Source organism: Hyla sarda, unplaced genomic scaffold (genome assembly GCF_029499605.1).
Source record: "Hyla sarda isolate aHylSar1 unplaced genomic scaffold, aHylSar1.hap1 scaffold_353, whole genome shotgun sequence".
NCBI classification, from domain to species: Eukaryota; Metazoa; Chordata; class Amphibia; order Anura; family Hylidae; genus Hyla; species Hyla sarda.
The window spans coordinates 52,288-69,028 of NW_026610295.1; the positions used below are offsets into that span (position 1 = coordinate 52,288).

The 16,741-nt window shown below is 46.2% G+C and overlaps 8 non-coding genes across 8 annotated transcripts; all 8 read right to left on the reverse strand.

The window, feature by feature from the left end:
- Positions 1–541: 541 nt before the first annotated feature.
- On the reverse strand, positions 542–732 carry LOC130331689 (U2 spliceosomal RNA). The gene has a single exon (XR_008874539.1). It is a non-coding gene; the product is annotated as a U2 spliceosomal RNA (small nuclear RNA).
- A 2,073-nt stretch (positions 733–2,805) lies between these two features.
- LOC130331690 (U2 spliceosomal RNA) lies at positions 2,806–2,996 on the reverse strand. Its single transcript, XR_008874540.1, has one exon. It is a non-coding gene; the product is annotated as a U2 spliceosomal RNA (small nuclear RNA).
- A 2,072-nt stretch (positions 2,997–5,068) lies between these two features.
- On the reverse strand, positions 5,069–5,259 carry LOC130331691 (U2 spliceosomal RNA). Its single transcript, XR_008874541.1, has one exon. It is a non-coding gene; the product is annotated as a U2 spliceosomal RNA (small nuclear RNA).
- A 2,093-nt stretch (positions 5,260–7,352) lies between these two features.
- LOC130331693 (U2 spliceosomal RNA) lies at positions 7,353–7,543 on the reverse strand. Its single transcript, XR_008874543.1, has one exon. It is a non-coding gene; the product is annotated as a U2 spliceosomal RNA (small nuclear RNA).
- A 2,072-nt stretch (positions 7,544–9,615) lies between these two features.
- On the reverse strand, positions 9,616–9,806 carry LOC130331694 (U2 spliceosomal RNA). Its single transcript, XR_008874544.1, has one exon. It is a non-coding gene; the product is annotated as a U2 spliceosomal RNA (small nuclear RNA).
- Positions 9,807–11,911: 2,105 nt separating this feature from the next.
- LOC130331647 (U2 spliceosomal RNA) lies at positions 11,912–12,102 on the reverse strand. The gene has a single exon (XR_008874514.1). It is a non-coding gene; the product is annotated as a U2 spliceosomal RNA (small nuclear RNA).
- Positions 12,103–14,188: 2,086 nt separating this feature from the next.
- On the reverse strand, positions 14,189–14,379 carry LOC130331696 (U2 spliceosomal RNA). The gene has a single exon (XR_008874545.1). It is a non-coding gene; the product is annotated as a U2 spliceosomal RNA (small nuclear RNA).
- A 2,082-nt stretch (positions 14,380–16,461) lies between these two features.
- On the reverse strand, positions 16,462–16,652 carry LOC130331697 (U2 spliceosomal RNA). Its single transcript, XR_008874546.1, has one exon. It is a non-coding gene; the product is annotated as a U2 spliceosomal RNA (small nuclear RNA).
- Between the last annotated feature and the right edge of the window lie 89 nt (positions 16,653–16,741).

The window sequence follows — 16,741 nt, forward strand, 5'->3', positions numbered from 1 at the left end:
ATACCACAGAAGCAATGCATGGTCAATGTACAGCAATGACACACCTGTGTGAACAGCCAGGAGACCCCCCCCCCCCCCATGTTATGTTACATAGTTACATAGTTAGTACGGTCGAAAAAAGACATATGTCCATCAAGTTCAACCAGGGAATTAAGGGGTAGGGGTGTGGCGCGATATTGGGGAAGGGATGAGATTTTATATTTCTTCATAAGCATTAATCTTATTTTGTCAATTAGGAACATTCAGCACCCACCCGCTATCAAGGCAGCTGCCTATCATGTCATGCCCTACCTGCACAGGTGTGCTGGCTACTCAAATGATCCAATTAAGGAGGCCATTTAGTCAGCAGCAGCAGAAGTCCTGTGCCTGGACGCTCCAACAGCGGCCAGACACAAGCAGAAGCAGAAGCAGCAGAAGCAGCAGCAGCACCACCTTTTGTTTTTTGGCTGCAGCAGCAGCAAGGCCCACAGGGCTGGCTAGCTGGCTAGCCAGCAAGCAGGTAGCAATGAAAGTAGGAATCTTTCTTTTTAACCCTGTAAGGGGGTGGTGCACTGTACCCGAAGATACTGCCATATCGGGTCAATGCATAGGGCGACGGAAGCAAGCTTCGAAATCGGCCCCCGTTCTCAAAAATCCATTTAATATATGGTCCCCAGATAGGGGACGTATCAGATATTAAACTGATAAGAACAGATACTACACTTGATCTTAGCCAAAAGGCCGAGAAGCGATAACCGTGAAAGGGGCGGGCCCAACAAGGTGCCCTTCATGGGCACTATCACTGCTTGCTGTCAGGGAGGCTGCCAGACAATTTTCCATGCACACTCTGGGCTGGGGGGCAGTCAACCACCAGTACACACAGCAGAACCTAAACCCATACCATTATTGCTAAGCAGCAAGACAGGGGCCCATTGCACTCCCACGGGGCCTTTTTAAATGCAATCCATAACCCGGATTTGCCAGGAACCCTTCTTACTCCTCCTACTTGCATGTGACACTGGGCTTAGGATCTGCATAGGAAACACACACACAAGCACACACCTACCTTTGTTGCCTGCAGATGCCTCCTTGGCTGTCCCCAAACGGTATCAAACCAACACCCACGGGAAGCTGTAAGCATAGAGGACATGCCTGCACCCCATTGGACTTACCTGTGTGGGTTAAACCCGGGTTATTTGACAACCTATGGCGGTGATGGTTCTGCTCAGGCAGAGCAGTGCTGATGCTCCTCATAAAGCTGTCGCTGCTGTGAAGGTTCTAGGTGACATCACAAATCCCTATGGTTACATACACAACAAAGCTGGGTTGTTGTTGTTTACACTCTGCAAGGCCTGTGGAAGTGAGTGACATCATAGCACTGTAGTTCTGAGGGTTCTAGATGGATGCAACAATCTCCTGTTGCTTCTATGAAGGCCATAATAGACGACATCACCAAACAGCTCCATAGTCACATACACAGCAAAGGAGAGATGTTGTTTACACCTAGTGATGTCAGTGGTATTGAGTGACATCACAGCACAGTGCTAAGGCTCCTGGGCCTGGACACAGCAGCGGCTGCAATATCTCAACGGAGAATACGTTTATATATATGTGTGTGTGTGCGCGTATATATATATATATATATATATATATTTCTCCGCCGAAATCACTTTTAAACCCATTTCCACCTTTTTTTCCCTTCTCTTCCTCTTACTTTTTTTTCACGTTTTTTTACGTTTTTCTCCTTTTCGCCTCTTTTCTGGGCGTATTATTCTTCTTTTTCTTCTTTTTTTTCGTCTAATGCATACCCCATCAGTGCAGCAATGCTTATTCAATACCGCCAGCAGATGGAGACACTGGGGGATAATTTTCTAAGGATTTATACTGATTTTTCCTGTCTGAATTTGTCGCACAGAAAGTTGCAGGCCAAATATGTGTGACATTTCTGCGACTTTAGCTTCTAGAGCATTTTTACAACATTATACATAGGTGCTGAATACATAAAAAGCGACTGTTCAGCGACAGACAAGTCGCATCGGCTGAAAGTAGGCCAGAATGTCAGTCCATGTTGGAGCAGGTTTAGATACAGTCTAAAGTATAGATCTCAAAGTCTGTGCACAGAATTTAGCAAGGGCCTCGCACCTTCTGATGCATCAGGTAGGTGCACAATAGCATAGCCTAACCCTCTGTACTTTGGTCTATATTGATGCGGGACATAGACAGCCAGCTGATGACCAATCCATTAGTGCAATGGATGGCTGGAAGCATTTGTCTTTGCCTTTGCAATACCACAGAAGCAATGCATGGTCAATGTACAGCAATGACACACCTGTGTGAACAGCCAGGAGACCCCCCCCCCCCCCATGTTATGTTACATAGTTACATAGTTAGTACGGTCGAAAAAAGACATATGTCCATCAAGTTCAACCAGGGAATTAAGGGGTAGGGGTGTGGCGCGATATTGGGGAAGGGATGAGATTTTATATTTCTTCATAAGCATTAATCTTATTTTGTCAATTAGGAACATTCAGCACCCACCCGCTATCAAGGCAGCTGCCTATCATGTCATGCCCTACCTGCACAGGTGTGCTGGCTACTCAAATGATCCAATTAAGGAGGCCATTTAGTCAGCAGCAGCAGAAGTCCTGTGCCTGGACGCTCCAACAGCGGCCAGACACAAGCAGAAGCAGAAGCAGCAGAAGCAGCAGCAGCACCACCTTTTGTTTTTTGGCTGCAGCAGCAGCAAGGCCCACAGGGCTGGCTAGCTGGCTAGCCAGCAAGCAGGTAGCAATGAAAGTAGGAATCTTTCTTTTTAACCCTGTAAGGGGGTGGTGCACTGTACCCGAAGATACTGCCATATCGGGTCAATGCATAGGGCGACGGAAGCAAGCTTCGAAATCGGCCCCCGTTCTCAAAAATCCATTTAATATATGGTCCCCAGATAGGGGACGTATCAGATATTAAACTGATAAGAACAGATACTACACTTGATCTTAGCCAAAAGGCCGAGAAGCGATAACCGTGAAAGGGGCGGGCCCAACAAGGTGCCCTTCATGGGCACTATCACTGCTTGCTGTCAGGGAGGCTGCCAGACAATTTTCCATGCACACTCTGGGCTGGGGGGCAGTCAACCACCAGTACACACAGCAGAACCTAAACCCATACCATTATTGCTAAGCAGCAAGACAGGGGCCCATTGCACTCCCACGGGGCCTTTTTAAATGCAATCCATAACCCGGATTTGCCAGGAACCCTTCTTACTCCTCCTACTTGCATGTGACACTGGGCTTAGGATCTGCATAGGAAACACACACACAAGCACACACCTACCTTTGTTGCCTGCAGATGCCTCCTTGGCTGTCCCCAAACGGTATCAAACCAACACCCACGGGAAGCTGTAAGCATAGAGGACATGCCTGCACCCCATTGGACTTACCTGTGTGGGTTAAACCCGGGTTATTTGACAACCTATGGCGGTGATGGTTCTGCTCAGGCAGAGCAGTGCTGATGCTCCTCATAAAGCTGTCGCTGCTGTGAAGGTTCTAGGTGACATCACAAATCCCTATGGTTACATACACAACAAAGCTGGGTTGTTGTTGTTTACACTCTGCAAGGCCTGTGGAAGTGAGTGACATCATAGCACTGTAGTTCTGAGGGTTCTAGATGGATGCAACAATCTCCTGTTGCTTCTATGAAGGCCATAATAGACGACATCACCAAACAGCTCCATAGTCACATACACAGCAAAGGAGAGATGTTGTTTACACCTAGTGATGTCAGTGGTATTGAGTGACATCACAGCACAGTGCTAAGGCTCCTGGGCCTGGACACAGCAGCGGCTGCAATATCTCAACGGAGAATACGTTTATATATATGTGTGTGTGTGCGCATATATATATATATATATATATATATATATTTCTCCGCCGAAATCACTTTTAAACCCATTTCCCCTTTTTTTTTCCTTCTCTTCCTCTTACTTTTTTTTCACGTTTTTTTACGTTTTTCTCCTTTTCGCCTCTTTTCTGGGCGTATTATTCTTCTTTTTCTTCTTTTTTTTCGTCTAATGCATACCCCATCAGTGCAGCAATGCTTATTCAATACCGCCAGCAGATGGAGACACTGGGGGATAATTTTCTAAGGATTTATACTGATTTTTCCTGTCTGAATTTGTCGCACAGAAAGTTGCAGGCCAAATATGTGTGACATTTCTGAGACTTTAGCTTCTAGAGCATTTTTACAACATTATACATAGGTGCTGAATACATAAAAAGCGACTGTTCAGCGACAGACAAGTCGCATCGGCTGAAAGTAGGCCAGAATGTCAGTCCATGTTGGAGCAGGTTTAGATACAGTCTAAAGTATAGATCTCAAAGTCTGTGCACAGAATTTAGCAAGGGCCTCGCACCTTCTGATGCATCAGGTAGGTGCACAATAGCATAGCCTAACCCTCTGTACTTTGGTCTATATTGATGCGGGACATAGACAGCCAGCTGATGACCAATCCATTAGTGCAATGGATGGCTGGAAGCATTTGTCTTTGCCTTTGCAATACCACAGAAGCAATGCATGGTCAATGTACAGCAATGACACACCTGTGTGAACAGCCAGGAGACCCCCCCCCCCATGTTATGTTACATAGTTACATAGTTAGTACGGTCGAAAAAAGACATATGTCCATCAAGTTCAACCAGGGAATCAAGGGGTAGGGGTGTGGCGCGATATTGGGGAAGGGATGAGATTTTATATTTCTTCATAAGCATTAATCTTATTTTGTCAATTAGGAACATTCAGCACCCACCCGCTATCAAGGCAGCTGCCTATCATGTCATGCCCTACCTGCACAGGTGTGCTGGCTACTCAAATGATCCAATTAAGGAGGCCATTTAGTCAGCAGCAGCAGAAGTCCTGTGCCTGGACGCTCCAACAGCGGCCAGACACAAGCAGAAGCAGAAGCAGCAGAAGCAGCAGCAGCACCACCTTTTGTTTTTTGGCTGCAGCAGCAGCAAGGCCCACAGGGCTGGCTAGCTGGCTAGCCAGAAAGCAGGTAGCAATGAAAGTAGGCATCTTTCTTTTTAACCCTGTAAGGGGGTGGTGCACTGTACCCGAAGATACTGCCATATCGGGTCAATGCATAGGGCGACGGAAGCAAGCTTCGAAATCGGCCCCCGTTCTCAAAAATCCATTTAATATATGGTCCCCAGATAGGGGACGTATCAGATATTAAACTGATAAGAACAGATACTACACTTGATCTTAGCCAAAAGGCCGAGAAGCGATAACCGTGAAAGGGGCGGGCCCAACAAGGTGCCCTTCATGGGCACTATCACTGCTTGCTGTCAGGGAGGCTGCCAGACAATTTTCCATGCACACTCTGGGCTGGGGGGCAGTCAACCACCAGTACACACAGCAGAACCTAAACCCATACCATTATTGCTAAGCAGCAAGACAGGGGCCCATTGCACTCCCACGGGGCCTTTTTAAATGCAATCCATAACCCGGATTTGCCAGGAACCCTTCTTACTCCTCCTACTTGCATGTGACACTGGGCTTAGGATCTGCATAGGAAACACACACACAAGCACACACCTACCTTTGTTGCCTGCAGATGCCTCCTTGGCTGTCCCCAAACGGTATCAAACCAACACCCACGGGAAGCTGTAAGCATAGAGGACATGCCTGCACCCCATTGGACTTACCTGTGTGGGTTAAACCCGGGTTATTTGACAACCTATGGCGGTGATGGTTCTGCTCAGGCAGAGCAGTGCTGATGCTCCTCATAAAGCTGTCGCTGCTGTGAAGGTTCTAGGTGACATCACAAATCCCTATGGTTACATACACAACAAAGCTGGGTTGTTGTTGTTTACACTCTGCAAGGCCTGTGGAAGTGAGTGACATCATAGCACTGTAGTTCTGAGGGTTCTAGATGGATGCAACAATCTCCTGTTGCTTCTATGAAGGCCATAATAGACGACATCACCAAACAGCTCCATAGTCACATACACAGCAAAGGAGAGATGTTGTTTACACCTAGTGATGTCAGTGGTATTGAGTGACATCACAGCACAGTGCTAAGGCTCCTGGGCCTGGACACAGCAGCGGCTGCAATATCTCAACGGAGAATACGTTTATATATATGTGTGTGTGTGCGCGTATATATATATATATATATATATATATATATATATATATATATATATTTCTCCGCCGAAATCACTTTTAAACCCATTTCCACCTTTTTTTCCCTTCTCTTCCTCTTACTTTTTTTTCACGTTTTTTTACGTTTTTCTCCTTTTCGCCTCTTTTCTGGGCGTATTATTCTTCTTTTTCTTCTTTTTTTTCGTCTAATGCATACCCCATCAGTGCAGCAATGCTTATTCAATACCGCCAGCAGATGGAGACACTGGGGGATAATTTTCTAAGGATTTATACTGATTTTTCCTGTCTGAATTTGTCGCACAGAAAGTTGCAGGCCAAATATGTGTGACATTTCTGCGACTTTAGCTTCTAGAGCATTTTTACAACATTATACATAGGTGCTGAATACATAAAAAGCGACTGTTCAGCGACAGACAAGTCGCATCGGCTGAAAGTAGGCCAGAATGTCAGTCCATGTTGGAGCAGGTTTAGATACAGTCTAAAGTATAGATCTCAAAGTCTGTGCACAGAATTTAGCAAGGGCCTCGCACCTTCTGATGCATCAGGTAGGTGCACAATAGCATAGCCTAACCCTCTGTACTTTGGTCTATATTGATGCGGGACATAGACAGCCAGCTGATGACCAATCCATTAGTGCAATGGATGGCTGGAAGCATTTGTCTTTGCCTTTGCAATACCACAGAAGCAATGCATGGTCAATGTACAGCAATGACACACCTGTGTGAACAGCCAGGAGACCCCCCCCCCCCCCATGTTATGTTACATAGTTACATAGTTAGTACGGTCGAAAAAAGACATATGTCCATCAAGTTCAACCAGGGAATTAAGGGGTAGGGGTGTGGCGCGATATTGGGGAAGGGATGAGATTTTATATTTCTTCATAAGCATTAATCTTATTTTGTCAATTAGGAACATTCAGCACCCACCCGCTATCAAGGCAGCTGCCTATCATGTCATGCCCTACCTGCACAGGTGTGCTGGCTACTCAAATGATCCAATTAAGGAGGCCATTTAGTCAGCAGCAGCAGAAGTCCTGTGCCTGGACGCTCCAACAGCGGCCAGACACAAGCAGAAGCAGAAGCAGCAGAAGCAGCAGCAGCACCACCTTTTGTTTTTTGGCTGCAGCAGCAGCAAGGCCCACAGGGCTGGCTAGCTGGCTAGCCAGCAAGCAGGTAGCAATGAAAGTAGGAATCTTTCTTTTTAACCCTGTAAGGGGGTGGTGCACTGTACCCGAAGATACTGCCATATCGGGTCAATGCATAGGGCGACGGAAGCAAGCTTCGAAATCGGCCCCCGTTCTCAAAAATCCATTTAATATATGGTCCCCAGATAGGGGACGTATCAGATATTAAACTGATAAGAACAGATACTACACTTGATCTTAGCCAAAAGGCCGAGAAGCGATAACCGTGAAAGGGGCGGGCCCAACAAGGTGCCCTTCATGGGCACTATCACTGCTTGCTGTCAGGGAGGCTGCCAGACAATTTTCCATGCACACTCTGGGCTGGGGGGCAGTCAACCACCAGTACACACAGCAGAACCTAAACCCATACCATTATTGCTAAGCAGCAAGACAGGGGCCCATTGCACTCCCACGGGGCCTTTTTAAATGCAATCCATAACCCGGATTTGCCAGGAACCCTTCTTACTCCTCCTACTTGCATGTGACACTGGGCTTAGGATCTGCATAGGAAACACACACACAAGCACACACCTACCTTTGTTGCCTGCAGATGCCTCCTTGGCTGTCCCCAAACGGTATCAAACCAACACCCACGGGAAGCTGTAAGCATAGAGGACATGCCTGCACCCCATTGGACTTACCTGTGTGGGTTAAACCCGGGTTATTTGACAACCTATGGCGGTGATGGTTCTGCTCAGGCAGAGCAGTGCTGATGCTCCTCATAAAGCTGTCGCTGCTGTGAAGGTTCTAGGTGACATCACAAATCCCTATGGTTACATACACAACAAAGCTGGGTTGTTGTTGTTTACACTCTGCAAGGCCTGTGGAAGTGAGTGACATCATAGCACTGTAGTTCTGAGGGTTCTAGATGGATGCAACAATCTCCTGTTGCTTCTATGAAGGCCATAATAGACGACATCACCAAACAGCTCCATAGTCACATACACAGCAAAGGAGAGATGTTGTTTACACCTAGTGATGTCAGTGGTATTGAGTGACATCACAGCACAGTGCTAAGGCTCCTGGGCCTGGACACAGCAGCGGCTGCAATATCTCAACGGAGAATACGTTTATATATATGTGTGTGTGTGCGCATATATATATATATATATATATATATATATTTCTCCGCCGAAATCACTTTTAAACCCATTTCCCCTTTTTTTTTCCTTCTCTTCCTCTTACTTTTTTTTCACGTTTTTTTACGTTTTTCTCCTTTTCGCCTCTTTTCTGGGCGTATTATTCTTCTTTTTCTTCTTTTTTTTCGTCTAATGCATACCCCATCAGTGCAGCAATGCTTATTCAATACCGCCAGCAGATGGAGACACTGGGGGATAATTTTCTAAGGATTTATACTGATTTTTCCTGTCTGAATTTGTCGCACAGAAAGTTGCAGGCCAAATATGTGTGACATTTCTGAGACTTTAGCTTCTAGAGCATTTTTACAACATTATACATAGGTGCTGAATACATAAAAAGCGACTGTTCAGCGACAGACAAGTCGCATCGGCTGAAAGTAGGCCAGAATGTCAGTCCATGTTGGAGCAGGTTTAGATACAGTCTAAAGTATAGATCTCAAAGTCTGTGCACAGAATTTAGCAAGGGCCTCGCACCTTCTGATGCATCAGGTAGGTGCACAATAGCATAGCCTAACCCTCTGTACTTTGGTCTATATTGATGCGGGACATAGACAGCCAGCTGATGACCAATCCATTAGTGCAATGGATGGCTGGAAGCATTTGTCTTTGCCTTTGCAATACCACAGAAGCAATGCATGGTCAATGTACAGCAATGACACACCTGTGTGAACAGCCAGGAGACCCCCCCCCCCATGTTATGTTACATAGTTACATAGTTAGTACGGTCGAAAAAAGACATATGTCCATCAAGTTCAACCAGGGAATCAAGGGGTAGGGGTGTGGCGCGATATTGGGGAAGGGATGAGATTTTATATTTCTTCATAAGCATTAATCTTATTTTGTCAATTAGGAACATTCAGCACCCACCCGCTATCAAGGCAGCTGCCTATCATGTCATGCCCTACCTGCACAGGTGTGCTGGCTACTCAAATGATCCAATTAAGGAGGCCATTTAGTCAGCAGCAGCAGAAGTCCTGTGCCTGGACGCTCCAACAGCGGCCAGACACAAGCAGAAGCAGAAGCAGCAGAAGCAGCAGCAGCACCACCTTTTGTTTTTTGGCTGCAGCAGCAGCAAGGCCCACAGGGCTGGCTAGCTGGCTAGCCAGAAAGCAGGTAGCAATGAAAGTAGGAATCTTTCTTTTTAACCCTGTAAGGGGGTGGTGCACTGTACCCGAAGATACTGCCATATCGGGTCAATGCATAGGGCGACGGAAGCAAGCTTCGAAATCGGCCCCCGTTCTCAAAAATCCATTTAATATATGGTCCCCAGATAGGGGACGTATCAGATATTAAACTGATAAGAACAGATACTACACTTGATCTTAGCCAAAAGGCCGAGAAGCGATAACCGTGAAAGGGGCGGGCCCAACAAGGTGCCCTTCATGGGCACTATCACTGCTTGCTGTCAGGGAGGCTGCCAGACAATTTTCCATGCACACTCTGGGCTGGGGGGCAGTCAACCACCAGTACACACAGCAGAACCTAAACCCATACCATTATTGCTAAGCAGCAAGACAGGGGCCCATTGCACTCCCACGGGGCCTTTTTAAATGCAATCCATAACCCGGATTTGCCAGGAACCCTTCTTACTCCTCCTACTTGCATGTGACACTGGGCTTAGGATCTGCATAGGAAACACACACACAAGCACACACCTACCTTTGTTGCCTGCAGATGCCTCCTTGGCTGTCCCCAAACGGTATCAAACCAACACCCACGGGAAGCTGTAAGCATAGAGGACATGCCTGCACCCCATTGGACTTACCTGTGTGGGTTAAACCCGGGTTATTTGACAACCTATGGCGGTGATGGTTCTGCTCAGGCAGAGCAGTGCTGATGCTCCTCATAAAGCTGTCGCTGCTGTGAAGGTTCTAGGTGACATCACAAATCCCTATGGTTACATACACAACAAAGCTGGGTTGTTGTTGTTTACACTCTGCAAGGCCTGTGGAAGTGAGTGACATCATAGCACTGTAGTTCTGAGGGTTCTAGATGGATGCAACAATCTCCTGTTGCTTCTATGAAGGCCATAATAGACGACATCACCAAACAGCTCCATAGTCACATACACAGCAAAGGAGAGATGTTGTTTACACCTAGTGATGTCAGTGGTATTGAGTGACATCACAGCACAGTGCTAAGGCTCCTGGGCCTGGACACAGCAGCGGCTGCAATATCTCAACGGAGAATACGTGTGTGTGCGCGTATATATATATATATATATATATATATATATATATATATATATATATATAATATATATATATATATATATATATTTCTCCGCCGAAATCACTTTTAAACCCATTTCCACCTTTTTTTCCCTTCTCTTCCTCTTACTTTTTTTTCACGTTTTTTTACGTTTTTCTCCTTTTCGCCTCTTTTCTGGGCGTATTATTCTTCTTTTTCTTCTTTTTTTTCGTCTAATGCATACCCCATCAGTGCAGCAATGCTTATTCAATACCGCCAGCAGATGGAGACACTGGGGGATAATTTTCTAAGGATTTATACTGATTTTTCCTGTCTGAATTTGTCGCACAGAAAGTTGCAGGCCAAATATGTGTGACATTTCTGCGACTTTAGCTTCTAGAGCATTTTTACAACATTATACATAGGTGCTGAATACATAAAAAGCGACTGTTCAGCGACAGACAAGTCGCATCGGCTGAAAGTAGGCCAGAATGTCAGTCCATGTTGGAGCAGGTTTAGATACAGTCTAAAGTATAGATCTCAAAGTCTGTGCACAGAATTTAGCAAGGGCCTCGCACCTTCTGATGCATCAGGTAGGTGCACAATAGCATAGCCTAACCCTCTGTACTTTGGTCTATATTGATGCGGGACATAGACAGCCAGCTGATGACCAATCCATTAGTGCAATGGATGGCTGGAAGCATTTGTCTTTGCCTTTGCAATACCACAGAAGCAATGCATGGTCAATGTACAGCAATGACACACCTGTGTGAACAGCCAGGAGACCCCCCCCCCCCCATGTTATGTTACATAGTTACATAGTTAGTACGGTCGAAAAAAGACATATGTCCATCAAGTTCAACCAGGGAATTAAGGGGTAGGGGTGTGGCGCGATATTGGGGAAGGGATGAGATTTTATATTTCTTCATAAGCATTAATCTTATTTTGTCAATTAGGAACATTCAGCACCCACCCGCTATCAAGGCAGCTGCCTATCATGTCATGCCCTACCTGCACAGGTGTGCTGGCTACTCAAATGATCCAATTAAGGAGGCCATTTAGTCAGCAGCAGCAGAAGTCCTGTGCCTGGACGCTCCAACAGCGGCCAGACACAAGCAGAAGCAGAAGCAGCAGAAGCAGCAGCAGCACCACCTTTTGTTTTTTGGCTGCAGCAGCAGCAAGGCCCACAGGGCTGGCTAGCTGGCTAGCCAGCAAGCAGGTAGCAATGAAAGTAGGAATCTTTCTTTTTAACCCTGTAAGGGGGTGGTGCACTGTACCCGAAGATACTGCCATATTGGGTCAATGCATAGGGCGACGGAAGCAAGCTTCGAAATCGGCCCCCGTTCTCAAAAATCCATTTAATATATGGTCCCCAGATAGGGGACGTATCAGATATTAAACTGATAAGAACAGATACTACACTTGATCTTAGCCAAAAGGCCGAGAAGCGATAACCGTGAAAGGGGCGGGCCCAACAAGGTGCCCTTCATGGGCACTATCACTGCTTGCTGTCAGGGAGGCTGCCAGACAATTTTCCATGCACACTCTGGGCTGGGGGGCAGTCAACCACCAGTACACACAGCAGAACCTAAACCCATACCATTATTGCTAAGCAGCAAGACAGGGGCCCATTGCACTCCCACGGGGCCTTTTTAAATGCAATCCATAACCCGGATTTGCCAGGAACCCTTCTTACTCCTCCTACTTGCATGTGACACTGGGCTTAGGATCTGCATAGGAAACACACACACAAGCACACACCTACCTTTGTTGCCTGCAGATGCCTCCTTGGCTGTCCCCAAACGGTATCAAACCAACACCCACGGGAAGCTGTAAGCATAGAGGACATGCCTGCACCCCATTGGACTTACCTGTGTGGGTTAAACCCGGGTTATTTGACAACCTATGGCGGTGATGGTTCTGCTCAGGCAGAGCAGTGCTGATGCTCCTCATAAAGCTGTCGCTGCTGTGAAGGTTCTAGGTGACATCACAAATCCCTATGGTTACATACACAACAAAGCTGGGTTGTTGTTGTTTACACTCTGCAAGGCCTGTGGAAGTGAGTGACATCATAGCACTGTAGTTCTGAGGGTTCTAGATGGATGCAACAATCTCCTGTTGCTTCTATGAAGGCCATAATAGACGACATCACCAAACAGCTCCATAGTCACATACACAGCAAAGGAGAGATGTTGTTTACACCTAGTGATGTCAGTGGTATTGAGTGACATCACAGCACAGTGCTAAGGCTCCTGGGCCTGGACACAGCAGCGGCTGCAATATCTCAACGGAGAATACGTTTATATATATGTGTGTGTGTGCGCGTATATATATATATATATATATATATATATATATATATATATTTCTCCGCCGAAATCACTTTTAAACCCATTTCCACCTTTTTTTCCCTTCTCTTCCTCTTACTTTTTTTTCACGTTTTTTTACGTTTTTCTCCTTTTCGCCTCTTTTCTGGGCGTATTATTCTTCTTTTTCTTCTTTTTTTTCGTCTAATGCATACCCCATCAGTGCAGCAATGCTTATTCAATACCGCCAGCAGATGGAGACACTGGGGGATAATTTTCTAAGGATTTATACTGATTTTTCCTGTCTGAATTTGTCGCACAGAAAGTTGCAGGCCAAATATGTGTGACATTTCTGCGACTTTAGCTTCTAGAGCATTTTTACAACATTATACATAGGTGCTGAATACATAAAAAGCGACTGTTCAGCGACAGACAAGTCGCATCGGCTGAAAGTAGGCCAGAATGTCAGTCCATGTTGGAGCAGGTTTAGATACAGTCTAAAGTATAGATCTCAAAGTCTGTGCACAGAATTTAGCAAGGGCCTCGCACCTTCTGATGCATCAGGTAGGTGCACAATAGCATAGCCTAACCCTCTGTACTTTGGTCTATATTGATGCGGGACATAGACAGCCAGCTGATGACCAATCCATTAGTGCAATGGATGGCTGGAAGCATTTGTCTTTGCCTTTGCAATACCACAGAAGCAATGCATGGTCAATGTACAGCAATGACACACCTGTGTGAACAGCCAGGAGACCCCCCCCCCCCCATGTTATGTTACATAGTTACATAGTTAGTACGGTCGAAAAAAGACATATGTCCATCAAGTTCAACCAGGGAATTAAGGGGTAGGGGTGTGGCGCGATATTGGGGAAGGGATGAGATTTTATATTTCTTCATAAGCATTAATCTTATTTTGTCAATTAGGAACATTCAGCACCCACCCGCTATCAAGGCAGCTGCCTATCATGTCATGCCCTACCTGCACAGGTGTGCTGGCTACTCAAATGATCCAATTAAGGAGGCCATTTAGTCAGCAGCAGCAGAAGTCCTGTGCCTGGACGCTCCAACAGCGGCCAGACACAAGCAGAAGCAGAAGCAGCAGAAGCAGCAGCAGCACCACCTTTTGTTTTTTGGCTGCAGCAGCAGCAAGGCCCACAGGGCTGGCTAGCTGGCTAGCCAGCAAGCAGGTAGCAATGAAAGTAGGAATCTTTCTTTTTAACCCTGTAAGGGGGTGGTGCACTGTACCCGAAGATACTGCCATATCGGGTCAATGCATAGGGCGACGGAAGCAAGCTTCGAAATCGGCCCCCGTTCTCAAAAATCCATTTAATATATGGTCCCCAGATAGGGGACGTATCAGATATTAAACTGATAAGAACAGATACTACACTTGATCTTAGCCAAAAGGCCGAGAAGCGATAACCGTGAAAGGGGCGGGCCCAACAAGGTGCCCTTCATGGGCACTATCACTGCTTGCTGTCAGGGAGGCTGCCAGACAATTTTCCATGCACACTCTGGGCTGGGGGGCAGTCAACCACCAGTACACACAGCAGAACCTAAACCCATACCATTATTGCTAAGCAGCAAGACAGGGGCCCATTGCACTCCCACGGGGCCTTTTTAAATGCAATCCATAACCCGGATTTGCCAGGAACCCTTCTTACTCCTCCTACTTGCATGTGACACTGGGCTTAGGATCTGCATAGGAAACACACACACAAGCACACACCTACCTTTGTTGCCTGCAGATGCCTCCTTGGCTGTCCCCAAACGGTATCAAACCAACACCCACGGGAAGCTGTAAGCATAGAGGACATGCCTGCACCCCATTGGACTTACCTGTGTGGGTTAAACCCGGGTTATTTGACAACCTATGGCGGTGATGGTTCTGCTCAGGCAGAGCAGTGCTGATGCTCCTCATAAAGCTGTCGCTGCTGTGAAGGTTCTAGGTGACATCACAAATCCCTATGGTTACATACACAACAAAGCTGGGTTGTTGTTGTTTACACTCTGCAAGGCCTGTGGAAGTGAGTGACATCATAGCACTGTAGTTCTGAGGGTTCTAGATGGATGCAACAATCTCCTGTTGCTTCTATGAAGGCCATAATAGACGACATCACCAAACAGCTCCATAGTCACATACACAGCAAAGGAGAGATGTTGTTTACACCTAGTGATGTCAGTGGTATTGAGTGACATCACAGCACAGTGCTAAGGCTCCTGGGCCTGGACACAGCAGCGGCTGCAATATCTCAACGGAGAATACGTTTATATATATGTGTGTGTGTGCGCGTATATATATATATATATATATATATATATATATATATATATATTTCTCCGCCGAAATCACTTTTAAACCCATTTCCACCTTTTTTTCCCTTCTCTTCCTCTTACTTTTTTTTCACGTTTTTTTACGTTTTTCTCCTTTTCGCCTCTTTTCTGGGCGTATTATTCTTCTTTTTCTTCTTTTTTTTCGTCTAATGCATACCCCATCAGTGCAGCAATGCTTATTCAATACCGCCAGCAGATGGAGACACTGGGGGATAATTTTCTAAGGATTTATACTGATTTTTCCTGTCTGAATTTGTCGCACAGAAAGTTGCAGGCCAAATATGTGTGACATTTCTGCGACTTTAGCTTCTAGAGCATTTTTACAACATTATACATAGGTGCTGAATACATAAAAAGCGACTGTTCAGCGACAGACAAGTCGCATCGGCTGAAAGTAGGCCAGAATGTCAGTCCATGTTGGAGCAGGTTTAGATACAGTCTAAAGTATAGATCTCAAAGTCTGTGCACAGAATTTAGCAAGGGCCTCGCACCTTCTGATGCATCAGGTAGGTGCACAATAGCATAGCCTAACCCTCTGTACTTTGGTCTATATTGATGCGGGACATAGACAGCCAGCTGATGACCAATCCATTAGTGCAATGGATGGCTGGAAGCATTTGTCTTTGCCTTTGCAATACCACAGAAGCAATGCATGGTCAATGTACAGCAATGACACACCTGTGTGAACAGCCAGGAGACCCCCCCCCCCCCATGTTATGTTACATAGTTACATAGTTAGTACGGTCGAAAAAAGACATATGTCCATCAAGTTCAACCAGGGAATTAAGGGGTAGGGGTGTGGCGCGATATTGGGGAAGGGATGAGATTTTATATTTCTTCATAAGCATTAATCTTATTTTGTCAATTAGGAACATTCAGCACCCACCCGCTATCAAGGCAGCTGCCTATCATGTCATGCCCTACCTGCACAGGTGTGCTGGCTACTCAAATGATCCAATTAAGGAGGCCATTTAGTCAGCAGCAGCAGAAGTCCTGTGCCTGGACGCTCCAACAGCGGCCAGACACAAGCAGAAGCAGCAGAAGCAGCAGCAGCACCACCTTTTGTTTTTTGGCTGCAGCAGCAGCAAGGCCCACAGGGCTGGCTAGCTGGCTAGCCAGCAAGCAGGTAGCAATGAAAGTAGGAATCTTTCTTTTTAACCCTGTAAGGGGGTGGTGCACTGTACCCGAAGATACTGCCATATCGGGTCAATGCATAGGGCGACGGAAGCAAGCTTCGAAATCGGCCCCCGTTCTCAAAAATCCATTTAATATATGGTCCCCAGATAGGGGACGTATCAGATATTAAACTGATAAGAACAGATACTACACTTGATCTTAGCCAAAAGGCCGAGAAGCGATAACCGTGAAAGGGGCGGGCCCAACAAGGTGCCCTTCATGGGCACTATCACTGCTTGCTGTCAGGGAGGCTGCCAGACAATTTTCCATGC